A 14,616-nucleotide genomic window follows, 5' to 3' on the forward strand; every position below is an offset into this window, starting at 1 on the left:
CTAATATGAAAATCTTATATTTTTTTCTCTTCTTTTATGATAAAACTTCTTGATAATGTAATTTGTATTGTTTTTATTCTTTAGCAGTATTAGATGTGACATTCGTGATAATACTGTAACCAACCTAAACGTTTAAAATGTATTGCAATTACTAAGTAAAAAATGTTTGAGGACTGACTAAAACTGTAAGTCTTATGGTACAAATATTGTGGTCTTTATAAATACAACGTGATATTGACGTAAGTAAGTAGTGATAAGTGGTAGTAGTCTTTTAGGCCGTACTAAACCAATTCATCGAAGAACGTACTATTGAGTACGTATATTACTATTACTGTGATGTCGATGCTAGTCATTGAAATTTATCTGTATTATTTTTAATGAATACTATATCATATTACATATATACGTAAACCTTAATTGATATGACACATGATAGTCAATTAGTTGTAAGATGCTGGACATATACATGAGAATACTTACGATTTTCGAAATAATTTCAATGGTAATAGTAAAATTGAAACTCAATATGATTTGTAATGTCTGCTTTAAGGAAAAGTGTACAGTTAGTACTCAGCAGTATAGCAGAAGAATGATTTAATGTGCAAGAACGTTAATAAAGAAATGTATAATTTGAATAACAATGCACAGCTTTAATATCATTATAAACGAAATTATTTAAAAAAGAATCACCCAAATCTCAGATAATTTCTTGAATCCGTATCTTTACAATTTGACAGATCTCGTACTGATTCAGAAAAAGAAGAACACAACTCTAGTCCCTTTTTATCAAACACCATCAGCACATGGATTTCAAAAAACATTTGAGTGATTCTATTCCCGCGAAGTTGCTCAATTGATGACGCAAATGCCCAAGTTCAAAAAGATGACCTCAAACCAGGCGGCACATACGTAAGGAATGGTTTGAGGACATGACATTAAACTATGCGTGGCCTACATATACAATAGCAGAATATAGAGAACGGTTTAAAGAGATGAAACTTTTGATTGTTTTCAATTTCATCAATCTGGTGCAACAGTGTTTCTTCATTTTTTTTATTTTTCACCATTTCCACTTTTGTCACATGTAATATATCGGGAGTATTCGGCGAAGTTTCCTGGTAAAGCGCCGGCAGATAGCCAACCGAAGTTACGTCAGTGGCCTCGGTCAGATTTCAAGAGATCAGTGGGTTCGTACCACCATATCGTAATATTATAATATTATTAGGTATATGATATTATTATAATATTATAATATAGTAGTATGGATCCACTGATCTCTTGAAATCTGATCGAGGATACTTGATGTAACGTCGGTTGCCTATCTACCGGCGCTTGACCAGGGAACTTCACCAAATACTCCCGGTATATGTTACTAAAGGTGTTCAACATCATGTCTGAGATTAACAGAATGACTATGTCCAACAATATTGCACATCTCTAACAAAAGGCGATTATAGTAATTAGTTTCTTCATTTAAGATACTTACATTTTCAAAATTAAAAGAGTGATCATTATCGATGACGTGTTTGGTTAGAGCAGTGTGGCGATTGTCAGTATCAAAAACATTTCTCTAATGTTCCTTAAGCCTGGTACGGAATCCGAACCGAACGAACCACGTTTCTCACACTCTCGCCGTTTAATCAAAGAAAATTTAATTTCACGTAATACGTGATGGAGAAGTAGGAGATCAGTCTCAATTTTTTTTAAGTGTAATCCTACTTCGCTAACGATTCTGAATTTCGCTTTTAAAACAAAACTACGGAATAAATGAATATTAATACTATTTAAATCAGAGAAAAGCGTTTCGAACGGATAATATTAAAAGACATTGTGAGTAAAGGGACATAGAAAACCAGTATTTTGTAAGAGTTTTTCATAATTGAACTTCGAAATCAACACATTGAAATGGCCATTTTTAATTTTCTTTTCTTTGTTCAAAATCAAGTTCTGCTCCAAAGTATTAAAAAACCTATTTGTTTGATGTTTTTTGTCGGTAAGTATTGAAAAAAACCAACATAAGAAGATCATTAATATCCAAGTTAAAGAAAGTACATTATGTGACAGGGAAATAAAGTCGAAGATTACTTCCGGGAGTGGGTTTACTTGCCTGAGCTAAGACATACCTTTCTTATATGTCTATTATGATAAAAAAATCCATTTTGTGTATTAACAAACTAGCAATTTTTTTTTTTCTAACATTCCCGGAATGGCGGTATCACGTAACATGGTCTCCATAAATTGCTGTCAATTGCCGTAATTTTAAATTCTAAGCATGCTCCTTTTAAATATTTATAATAGACCCATCTAGCAATGATCCAAGCCAATTTTCAAGAAGAAACATATTTTCATCCGAATTCAAAGTCAGAATTTGCCACCTTCGTGATTTTGTGCCATAAGAGTTGCAATGACCCCGAATCATGCGATTTACACAAACTTTGGTATATATAGTGAATTATTGCCATATATAAGAATCGACATATTTTTTATCGTTGAGGAGTCGCTTCTACGTATTTTTATGGATGAAAAACATAGGGTCTCAAATCATGCATTCTTTATACTATTATATATATATATCCTTTATGCCGAAGGCATACTTCAAGGACTGGTGCAGATTGAATGTAAAGTACTATTTGGAGACTTGTCCTCAAATCATGCTTTCTATACCAGTGTCTTCGAAACATGCGTTATGTACTCAAACTGTAATAAATATCGAAGTACTCCCATATATCAAAAATGACAAACTGTACCATGTTTGTATGACCACCTCGCATGCTCCTACGCAATAAAAAAGTAGGGCTCAAACTATGCGCTTTACATATATATATATATATATTTATATATACATATATATATATATATTAGGCTGATTCAAAAAAAATGGCTAATTTTTTTTTTTCGAAATCCTCACATAAAAACTTCCGAGAAGGTGTGAAAAGATGCCTGTAAAAAGCAGAGCCCTTAATATTATTATTAAGAGGTCGTGCATCGGGAATTTCTATTTCCCGTTTAAATAACACAGGAATAAATTTTTTTTAAATTTGCAATTTCGTATTTTTGCAACGGCTCATTGAATTAGCGGACCAAAGCATATTTTTGTAGGAAATTTGACGCTCTACAAAACAAGTCCTTACAAAGTTTTCGATAGTTACACTCCTTCAAAAGTTATTCGAGGTCAAAGTTGAACTTACAAAAAAATTCAATGTTTTTTGTTTTTTTCGATGATACTATGAATCTTTTCTCATTATTTTGTTATAAAGATATATTCAATAAATATATGTTACTCTAATTGGGCTTTTTCAATCATTAATTTTCCCATCGAGTCAATATAAAGTTACCTTACAAAAATGCGATGGTCAATAATAAACATGTTATCATGGAGAATCCATAACTGATGCACTTGACTATTTAAAAATGTAATTGTTCCGAAATCTGTCCTCTTTATAACAAAATAATGAGAAAAGATTCATAGTATCATCGAAAAAAACAAAAAACATTGAATTTTTTTTTAAGTTCAACTTTGACCTCGAATAACTTTTGAAGGAGTGTGACTATCGAAATCTTTGTAAGGACTTTTTTTGTAGAGCGTCAAATTTCCTACAAAAATATGCTTTGGTCCGCTAATTCAATGAGCCGTTGCAAAAATACGAAATTGCAAATTTAAAAAAAATTTATTCCTGTGTTATTTAAACGGGAAATAGAAATTCCCGATGCGCGACCTCTTAATAATAATATTAAGGGCTCTGCTTTTTACAGGCGTCTTTTCACACCTTCTCGGAAGTTTTTATGTGAGGATTTTGAAAAAAAAAATTAGCCGTTTTTTTTGAATCAGCCTAATATATATATATAAAAATATAAATAAAAATAAAAATAAATAAAACGTGGCATTTTTGATTTCCGTTACAAGTGGCTCCCTGGATTCTGGGCGGAAGCAAAATGTAGGGGTTTCCGAGACTGAGCTGCGAAGTATTTATAAAAGAGCGCCAGAACTGGAGTCACGCATCTGAAACTACAAGACGGGACACTTTAGCGAATAGCGAAAGATATTTTAGGTTCTTTTTGTTTTTTTATTTCATGAGCTATAACGGCATCAGGCAGGAAGTCGGCAACGAATTCGAGGAAATTGCGGAGTGGCGGACTAACGACGATTGCGTCAGAAGGATCTCGAGGGTGTGGAGAGGAAGCCAACGAAGATCCTTGCATCGCGGAAATCCAAGGCGGATGCGATTCCCGCTGGCCGCCGGCGCGCCGCAGCCTCTCTCCCTGCACCCCGCCAACAATTGACCATCGAAATTGCGACCACTAAAATAAAGATATATATAATAGAGACTCTCGTGATGGGGGGCTCGCAGAGAGAGATAGCTCTACAAGGGATCTATGTCCTTTTTTGTACAGTCCCAAGCAGAACGTTGTCCTCGTAAACAAAACGCATAACTGGGACGCTTGCTCACGTGATGAGGGGCTCGAGGAGAGAGATAGCTCAACAGAGGATCTTTGTCCTTTTCTGTATAGTCCCAAGCAGAACCTTATCCTCGTAACCAAAACGCATAACCATATATACACAGATCATAAACAATTATTCATATCCATCAATCTGTATGATGACATGAATGAAATGTTAGATTTCAGTTAGCGAGCTGCAAGTTCAGTAGATTAAGTAATAGCGGAGAGTACGTATAATTTTCTGTTTTTTTTTTTTGATTTCGGATCGTGAAGAGCGAATCGTGAATTATTCTTTTTTTTTTTTTTGATTTTGTGTCATCGCTATTGTGAAATATGCTATTTTATTTTATTTCTTTTGTTAAATAGTGTGTGGTTTACGAGTGTCTCTTTCACTCTCCAAAAATTACCTGTTCCCTCTCCACGGTATTAAGCTACTAGTAGGGGAGCCCACGGCACTAAACCTATCATGATAGGTCTCCCAAAGTTCGTACATATCAGGACAATCTCTAGAAACTATCCAGTCAATGCGCATGCGCGAGTTTTATCGGCTGCTCCGGCAGGCTGGCCACTCCGAGTTTCAGCTGTCAAACTGTGTTTCTGGCGGTACTGTAGTTCACACGAATTTTGGAGGTTAGAATCTCAAACACTCGGGTTAGTGACTCGGAAAGCATTTGTTATTGAGTCGGAAAGTTAATTCTTCAAAGAAGGGTCGAAACTTGATGCTAATGCTCTTTGAAAATTGGCTTTATTCGACTGAAATGAGAAATCTGTTTGAATGTTGCATGCTTGGAAGAAACGCAGCGGGTAGTTGGGAATACTTGATTTGATCACTTTTATTATTTCGTACATTAGAAATAACAATGAAATTTTGTTCTATCAACAGTTGATACGGCCAAAATAGTTACATCTCTAATATTCACCGTTATCTGCCTATTCAATTTACCACTTGTACGAAGATCATTGCAACTTTCAAGCAACTATGTAAGTTTCTCACTCTTTTGTGATTTCAGGCGGCAATATCGAATTTTATCACTTGAAAATGAGACATGAAACCGAGCGTTCAAAAATTTAAACATCTATCTATCTGTAATAGAACTGTGAATCGTTTTTTCTGAAAGATAATTCAACAAAATTCACCAATAGTCGATAGTCAATGTATTTTTTCCGATCAATAAATTATTGCTACTAGTATTGAAAATTTTCCAATGATTATCACAGTTCATTTCGCAAATTTTAAATGATGTTCCATTAAATAAATGAAGCGGACCTAATACTCAAATTGGAATTTTCAATGACATTAGATTTATTAAAATGATTTCTGTATTTCATGTTAGTGCGATTCGAAACAAAGGACATTTAATCGGAAGCGTAGAACTCAGGAACGTTGATCACATCCTGTCACACAAGTTGAAAATTAACTTTCTCAAAATGAGCCTTAACGTTACAATTAGCTTCAAGGACAATCATGTTTTAGAGTGATGTCAGAACATTATTACGAGGATATTGACTTATCGGATTCAAGATTGTGTCCCTTGTTCCATCAAAATAAATAAATATCTAATTTTTAACGAAGTTCATGAAGATTTTTTTCCAAATAATGTAATCCGATACAATATCTTGTTCATAGTCCTCCGAACATCACCCTGTAACAAGTATATTTGGAAAGAATCCCCGTGTTGCAGAAACTTTTAGAAAATTCTTGATTTTCAATTCGTGCCACTGAATACCTTCTGCGTTTTAAGTTCCATTTCCAATCTCAGGATAAGATTTTTTTGTTCCAGATAATGCTAGCATGAAATGCAGAAATAATTGGGGTAAATGGAGTTTCACAAGCTTTTAGTCTTAGCGTAGGACCCCGTAAAGAGTGTAAAATTGAATTTGGTTTTAATTTATTGATCAATTGCAGGATGACTCTCTGATCCAGATTCGTAATAAAAAAGTTAGCGAGTGAGTAAATCCTTTAGCAGACCAAGTGTTTATTTGCAAAGCAACATGTACTAGTAAGTGAATGCATTCTTTACACGTTCCTGGGGTTCCACGAAACCGAAGCACGGGTGATAACTGAAACTAGCTAGCCAAATGCACCGTCAACTAAGATTAACTTCAAATACATTTTTAACTGGAGCTATTTAACATTTTTTGATTTGGATTGGTTCACTTTGACTAGCAAAATTCAACCCTACAATCTAATTGAGGACTTGAAAGACTATTTATCTGAATTTGATGTCAAAGAAAGTAAAAATAAGCTTCGAAACAAGATACCAAATTAAATAGTATAAAATTTGAAAAATGATACTCGTCAATAATAATACTTGAATTACAATGGTGTACGAGGTGATTCCTCGGTAGAATGGATTGACAGCGACGGATAAGTAATATTCAGCCACTATCATTTGTAGTGTATCCCGCTCTTCAATTTTGCCTCAACTGATGTTTAGAAGGTGGCGATGGCCTAATGAAATTCACTCTCGCACCTGATAGCTGACGGAACAACCAAATTTTATGGTTGTAATGATTGCACTGTTCGAGACACCAGAATCCTTGCCACTTAAAAGTTTTGGCCATCAGATGAGGCATCATTTTCCTCGTGTTAATCGAAGTTTAAACTTCGAGCCTGCTGAATAAAAACGAATTTTATCATTGAATCCATGTTGAAATATTGTGATAGTCAAAGATCACGAAATTGGAAATTTACCTACATGCTTCCATGCCCGACAACTTTAGTACCGTTTCGACGATGAATTATTTCGTACCTGAAAATACTAAAAGCTATTATTATCAGACAGGAGCTTTTGATGTTTTTGGATACAACTACTTTCCAATAAAATGCACAAAAAATAAATTGTGAATGAAACGCAATTTTAATTTTATGTCAATGAAGAATCTGTTGACAGTAAACGTTATTTTTGATTGCCTACCTCTGTTTGTCCAGACTCCTACTTGTTAATGATATTTCACATTGAATTTCAGATTTCATCTTTCAATAAATAATACCCAATTTCTGCATGATTTGAGATTTGCTTTTCCGTTGAATTCTTTATTGCGTCGGTTGAACATCTTTCGATATCGACCATGGTATTGCTAAACGATAATATTCTTCTGGTAGTATAGCAATGGGGGTTCTACACGCAGATTCCTGTTACCGATACTCACCCACATTCTCCCCAGACTCAAACCTTTTTCTGCGATGACGTTACAGTCCGCCGTACCGACTTAAGGTCAAAACCGTGCAACCTTACCGACAGTTGTATCGGTCGACGGTAAAAATCGCACTGCTTTACCAACAATTCTTATTGGTCGAAGGTCAAAATCGTGCTGTTTTACCGACAATCTTACCGACCGAAGGTCAAAGTCTTTATGTAGTGCTCATCTGCCAACAGTAGAGGGTGCAGCGGAGGCGAGAACTTTTTTACCGTCCCACATTCTTTTCCCACGATAGGACTGCTGATGTGTAACATAAACCACTTCAAATTCCTTTCCCACGGTAGGACTGCTGATGTGTAACATCAACCACCCCCACATTCTTTTCCCACGTTATCAACCACGTGTTATTCCAAAATTATTAGTTCCGAGAATTGTTTTTTATCCACTTGGATATCGCTGATGTGTAACATCAACCACCCCACATTCCTTTCCCACGTTATCAACCACGCGACATTCCAAAATTAATGTTTCTGAGAATTTTTTTCACTTACTCGGATGCTGGTTTGATATCAACCATGTGACGTTCATTTTGGCTTGTAACTGTCATGTGAACTCAACGATGAATTTTGAACGGGTTCAGTCAAGACCAGAGTGCGAGGTCGACTGATAGCCGCGGTACATTCAGAGCCATGGATCAGCGGTGTTGGGTTACTATCGCACTAAGAATGCTAAAAGGTGCGCGCGCATACGCAAACATACGTATTGGATATCAACCACGTGACATTCCTTACCCCCCACCAAATTTCAAATTATGTGGTGGGGGAACGTCATACAAGTCAAAAGTGAAAACTTCATCGCCAGTCTGAAGCTGTTCTTCTTGCAAATGAGAAGTGCTTTGGAACAACAACGTGAATTGAAGAAACGACTAGAACTGCTCATCAAAAATATTGGAGAAGTGAAACATCTGCTGAAAATCAACTCACAAGAGATTTTGAGCACATACAACTCGACAGTAACGATCATGGACTTTTCAAAATTGAACGAAGTCGCTCGGCTGGAGACACTTCTGCTCTTGAAAAAGCTTTCGGACCTCGAAGTATACTTCGAATACCGAGTCAGTGGCGTTCGTCGGGTTAAAACGAAATTTAGTGATAAAATCGTTCTGGACTTGAAGAACTCTTTCACGATTTTTCTACCGAACCGACTGACCAAGGCCCTCCAAGAAGATAAAGATTTGTTCCAGAAGGTGACGACAGCCAGAAAGGAGATACGGTTGCATCTACGCTATCTTGGCGGACCGTACGGTCAACTTGAATTCTTATACGTTTAACCTGAGTATCACATTCAAATATCTAGTGTCCTGTGGAAGTATTACGTTCAATAAACAAACCTAAAAAAAGATTTGAATTATGAATTTTTTTTCATTCATCGCCCAACCATCTTGTATACCTTTGATCCTACGTACGTTTTGTACCTTGTAATTGTATCTAGAATTGAGTCTTAAAAGATGAGAAAATGCTACTTCGAACACCACTAAGCAACGATGGAGGGTTTCAAGCTGCGTTTGCGTCTTGTAACTGTAATGTGAACTCTATGATGAATTTTGGATGGGTTTAGTCAAGACCAGAGTGCAAAGTCGACCGATAGCTGCAGTAGTATACATTCAGAGCCAAGAATCTGCAGTATTGGGTTACTTTCGCTCTAGGAATGCAAAACATAACTCGGTTTGAGTACAGCTCGGTCAAGGATGGAGAGCAAGGTTGAATCTTACATAAGCTTCGTATTGAAAAAAATTCTCTCTTAAGAGCTAAGGTGAAGGTGAAGGTGTGAAATTATTTCATGAATATTCTTTGAAAAACAGTTTTATTGAGTACAATTTTTAGGATACAGTTGACAATTACTTCACAATGATAGTACAATAATTCTATTTAACAGTATCATAACCAGGATGATATATTCGCCAGGAATTCGGGACTGTTCTTCTAGACGCTTCTACGCAGTAACACAAATCGTACACCCTCGTCATCCGAACAGTACGATGATTTCGTAGCCAATTTTGAAGTATCGAAACGTTTTGTGCTGCACAGATTGCGTTGGGTATTGTATAAACGTCTCATCTTAGAGATACAGCTGAAGTTTTTTGCAAGGTTTGAAGCGACGGACAGTCACAGTCCAGCTTATCGATGATTTGAACTTTCGCGACAATTTTAAGCAACCAATCTCGTTTTTCTCCTCTTTCAACGTACACGGTTTCAGCTTTGCACAGCCCGTCTTCAATGGTCGACTCAACTTCCTCAAACGGTATTGTTCCACAGCTCTAAGGTAAACCCTGAAAATCGCGTTCTGAACAAGAATTTTGGATTTTGTATTTGACGTCCAGACAGTCCCATTCGTAAGGTGGCTTGAAGAAAAACATTGATGGAGATGCTTCCGAGTAGATTGAAATTATAGCCAATTCTTTCAATGTGAAGGTATTGCTGAAAGGTCTACGAAATCCGTGTGTGTCAACGATAAGCTCCATCTTCTAACTGTGCGAGATGGTAAAAACGGGTCAGCTTTTATACCAAATTTTTGACCCCACCACTGAGCGGGTTGTATTCGACAATACGATCGTGAACAATCAAGCAGTACGCCGATGTTTTAGCGGGAAAGTTGGCTTTGGCTTCAAATTCAAGACGGATGTCGACAGGTCCGTACTTCAAAGATTCGTTTTGTTTTGAACAGTCGATAACGAATAAGGGGACGTCTCGATGGAATTCACTCTTTGTCAGCAACGGCTCGAGGTTCTTGTCGTAGAAGGTAGCTTGGAAGTTTGCGTACATCTCGTACAGGAGCGCGTACAGATTACGACTCATGTTGAGGTTCAGGTTACCGTACGGATAAGATTAAGAGTTTAGAAATAGCTTGACGTCCGTGATATTGCAATGATCGAAATGACTTGCGTTCTTGCCGGTCTTGTTCTTTCTACTTGTTCGGAAACCCAAAATGACGTAACGAGGTTTTTCAAGCTGAGTGGAAGTTTTCACAGTCCAAACGTGTTTTGATGTTGTGGGAAGTAAGACATATTCGTACAATTCCCAACTGCGGAAGCTTATCGAAATAGGCGGATCTCTCTAAATGAAATTTAGTAGGTCAACTTTTTCCTGATCCGCGAGTTTCAAATACGGTATGAGCCATTCCACTGCATTGATCGTGATTTTGAATTCCTCCTCTTGAGTCTGCACGATAGCGTTGACGTCAGTTTTTGATCTCGTCAAAATTAACTCATGTTTAGCGTCGACAACGATCTTGCGGTAGTCTTTAGCGAAACCCAATATCATGCTGAGCGGTATCAGTACGTCAAAATTACCCTCGTCATCGGTTGGTTTTTTCTTCTCTACTACTTCAAGCCATCCAGCGTTCTCCATCAGCCAAGTCTGACCAGGGTGCAGGGAAGCGTAACCCTTCATGAGACTTGTCAAGCCACCGTTCTTGCTTCTATCAATCTCAACTGCATTAATTTCGTAGCGAATTTCTTCAAACAGATGACAGATCGCGTTTTTTACGAGCTGTGTGTTCACAGTTGCTGTACCATCAGGTTTGAGGAGTCGTCCATGGATATGTACCGAACTTTTGCTGGGTAATATGCATGCCGACTTACTGATATACCTACTCTTTGATAGTCTGTTATATACAATTTCCATCGTTTATTGCGATTTGATATGTAGTCTCACAGTGATAACTTCTCCACGAAAATTAACCAGGTCTCCGTCTTGATCCACTAACCGGAGCTGAACGTGATCTATGGTCCTGGCGGTGATCGGAAGGTAAATGACGTGCAACGGTACTTCCACAATCTTATATCCTGGTGGGACAGTCGGGAAAAACTCGTGAATAGTGTGTACTTTGTGTGCATTGACGTAGGCGCCCGTTGTAATGCTAGGCTCGACTCGTAACGCGTTGACCTTGAGTATAGTTACAGGCACGTCTGATTCGTGAGTTTTATCAACCTCCAATACACGTGGTGTGAATCCCAAAAGTTGAGCAATGGAATTATTCGGCTTAAAGTTAATCGTGTGGTTGCATGTGATTTCGCTGCGTAATGTGTTATTGTTCGGTTTGATAGCGAGCCTGATATCTGTATTTCTGAGCACGTTTTGAAGATACTTCTCTATGTCCTCGATCTCGTAGCTGCCGGTAGGTATGGTGATCGCTTTATCAGCTACGTAAATTTTATTGTGACCAACATCAACGTTGAGAATCGAATTGAAGGTTAACAATTCTACCAAGCCAAGAGCATAACTTTTATCACGAGCAAGTTCGATCGGTGGGAAATATTGTGCCTCGAGAATCGAAGAGGTTCCCGAAATCGTTACCGTTAACGAATCATCCATGACTGCGAGTGGTAGACTGACTTTGATGAATCACGCACCATGTTTATATAGCTCGCCACTTAGAAATTTCAGACACAAGTGTCCGCATTCAAATGTATCATAATCCTGGTACCTTTCATGATTGTATTTAACACTACCAACGCCGAGGTATTTTATGAGGTCTAAGGGTGGTTGAAGGTTGCCGTAACTGTCAATGCAATCAATATTGTTGTCGCGTTTCTTGTATGCAACCCAGTGTGTTCCTGGACCGTCTTTGTTGTCAAGATTGATTACAGCTGACTCGTTTTTTCGTGGACCGTTTTCGGGCATTTCGCTTCGCATGAAAACACCGCGTAAACGCGGAACCTTAAAGATTTTTGCATATTTCAACAAGTCCCAATCAGTCAACGCTCGACTTGGTAGCACTGCATCCAGTTTTTTGAAAGATGGAGACCAAGACCTGTTTTGTACGGAAGCCCTGTTTCATGTGAAGCCCTTTGCACAACGCGATAGCTTCCATAGTTCTGTTGTGTCGTTTGCTCTCTTCCAGTTCTCGTCTAGCAGCACTTGCATCGTCCACAGCTTTTGCTATACCTGCCGCACCACCGGCTAACGCGCCTGTAGCACCAAGTCCAGCGAAAATAGGAATCAGAAACGGTAGAAAACCACCGACTTTTGAAGGTACTGGTGGGACGCGAGGTGTTTGCACTTTACATTTACCACCCGCTTTTTTAACGGCGTTCTCAGCTCCCTTCAGCGCAGATTCGATAGCTACTTTCGCATCGTTGCTTGGAACCATAGAACGTTTTGCAGCATTTATAATTTTTCTCAAGGTCACATTTTTTGACTTCCGAATTCCCATTTCGAGTTTTGTTTTTACTTTCATTGTATTAGCTATTGCCCAAACGGCTGCCTTCTCATCCAAATTTGCGTCCTTTGCGGGAACCCGTTTCCAAGTTTTCTCAGTCAACAACCCATCAGCCTCGTTTATAACTGCAAGATTTTTACGATTCTGCGAATAAACAATGTCGTGGTCCTTGCAATCTGCGTCGAGAAGATTGATTCCCGGATCACCCCGCGCGAGTCGCTTTGTTAATTTTGTACCAGACCCACAGTACTGATAACCAGGTACATGCAATTCGACTGGAAGGCTGTTGATGATTTTCTTCACCAGACCCTTGCCACGATGTTGCTGCTTGCTGCTTCGTTTATCTCTGTACGCGATCAAGTTCGTGCGTTGAGTGAAGAGAAGTGCCTTAAAACGGGGTATTTATAGCAAATCCGATCAGTCATGTCCGAGATGCGGTTTGAGGAACAACCTACTAAGCTTCCCGTGATGAATTTTGACAAACTTTCGGACCAAAATGTCAAAAGGCACAAACGGCACGGTGAATCACTCCCGAATAGTGTACGTGCAATATTCTGTGGACCGTCGAATTGTGGTAAAACTAATGCGTTGCTCACACTTATAACCGATCCCAACGGACTCAGATTTGATAATATCTACATCTACTCGAAATCTCTCAACCAACCTAAATACCAATTGTTAAAGCAATTGTTGGACCATGTTGAGAATACGGAGTATTTTGCGTTTACCGAGCGTGAGCTAGTGATTACACCGGAAGAAGCACGGCCCAACTCAATAATCATATTTGACGATGTAGCGTGCGAGAAGCAGGACAATATTAGAGCCTACTTTTGCATGGGTAGACATCACGACGTTGACTGTTTCTATCTCTGTCAGACGTACGCGCGTATTCCCAAACATCTCGTACGCGACAACGTAAACTTACTCGTGTTATTCAAACAAGACGATATGAACCTGAGACACGTATACAACGACCATATAAACACAGATATGTCTTACACAGAGTTTAAAAGTGTGTGCTCTGTATGCTGGAATGACGGGAAGTACGGGTTTCTGGTGATCGATAAAGACAGTGAGCTCACCGAAGGACGATACAGGAGGGGATTCGATTCTTTTGTGAGCCTGGAAAAGGAATAAAATCTAACGTTTTCGAGCGAGAGACGCAGTAGCGTTGCAGACTCAGTTGCGTCAACATGCAGAGCTCTGAAATTTCCAAGCAAAAAGATGTCCTACATCAGATCGCTCAAGCAAGTGCTGCGATCCGTCGAAAACGCAGATTGCTCAATCGCTAGATACCAGGTTCGATTCCTGGCTCCGTCGTTAATTTTTCGAATTTACCAGTTTTCTAAAATTATACGTTTCAACAATGAAAAATGCCTCTTGATTAATATTAATATTGATGATGCATATCCGCATTTCAATATTAGACGGTCATTGACTGTCTTACGAGCTTCGCATCAAGAAGCGTAAGATTCCAAAATGTAAACACACTTACAGACATTCTTACAAGTTGTGTCTCGAAGAGGAAGAACACTTTCTATATTCACACATACTGTTACAGCACAAGAAAACAAATTTGAACTCACTGGTGATGAGAGGAATTAACGACATTAGAGTTAGGGCGGCTAGGTGGTCTAGTGGAGTAAGGCTCCGGTAAAGCATCGCTAGATACCAGGTTTGATTCCTGGCTCCGTCGTTAATTTTTCGAATTTACCAGTTTTTCAAAATTATACGTTTCACAGATTGCTCAAGTTGGGCAAGGATTCTACGACTCAGAAATTGAGTGACGTTTTCAAACCAGTAGTGACTCCG

At 38.3% G+C, this 14,616-nt stretch overlaps 1 protein-coding gene and 1 long non-coding RNA gene across 5 annotated transcripts in view; one reads left to right on the top strand and one right to left on the bottom strand.

Moving 5' to 3' along the window:
• The window catches only part of LOC124292641 (two pore potassium channel protein sup-9-like), a 1,036,556-nt gene that overhangs the window by 925,748 nt on the left and 96,192 nt on the right, over positions 1-14,616 (bottom strand). The window lies entirely within an intron of this gene.
• Positions 5,201-5,492, top strand: LOC124292642. Its single transcript, XR_006902530.1, has 2 exons — positions 5,201-5,244; positions 5,324-5,492. It is a non-coding gene; the product is annotated as an uncharacterized LOC124292642 (long non-coding RNA).

This window comes from Neodiprion lecontei, chromosome 1, assembly GCF_021901455.1.
Source record: "Neodiprion lecontei isolate iyNeoLeco1 chromosome 1, iyNeoLeco1.1, whole genome shotgun sequence".
In the NCBI taxonomy this organism is placed as follows: Eukaryota; Metazoa; Arthropoda; class Insecta; order Hymenoptera; family Diprionidae; genus Neodiprion; species Neodiprion lecontei.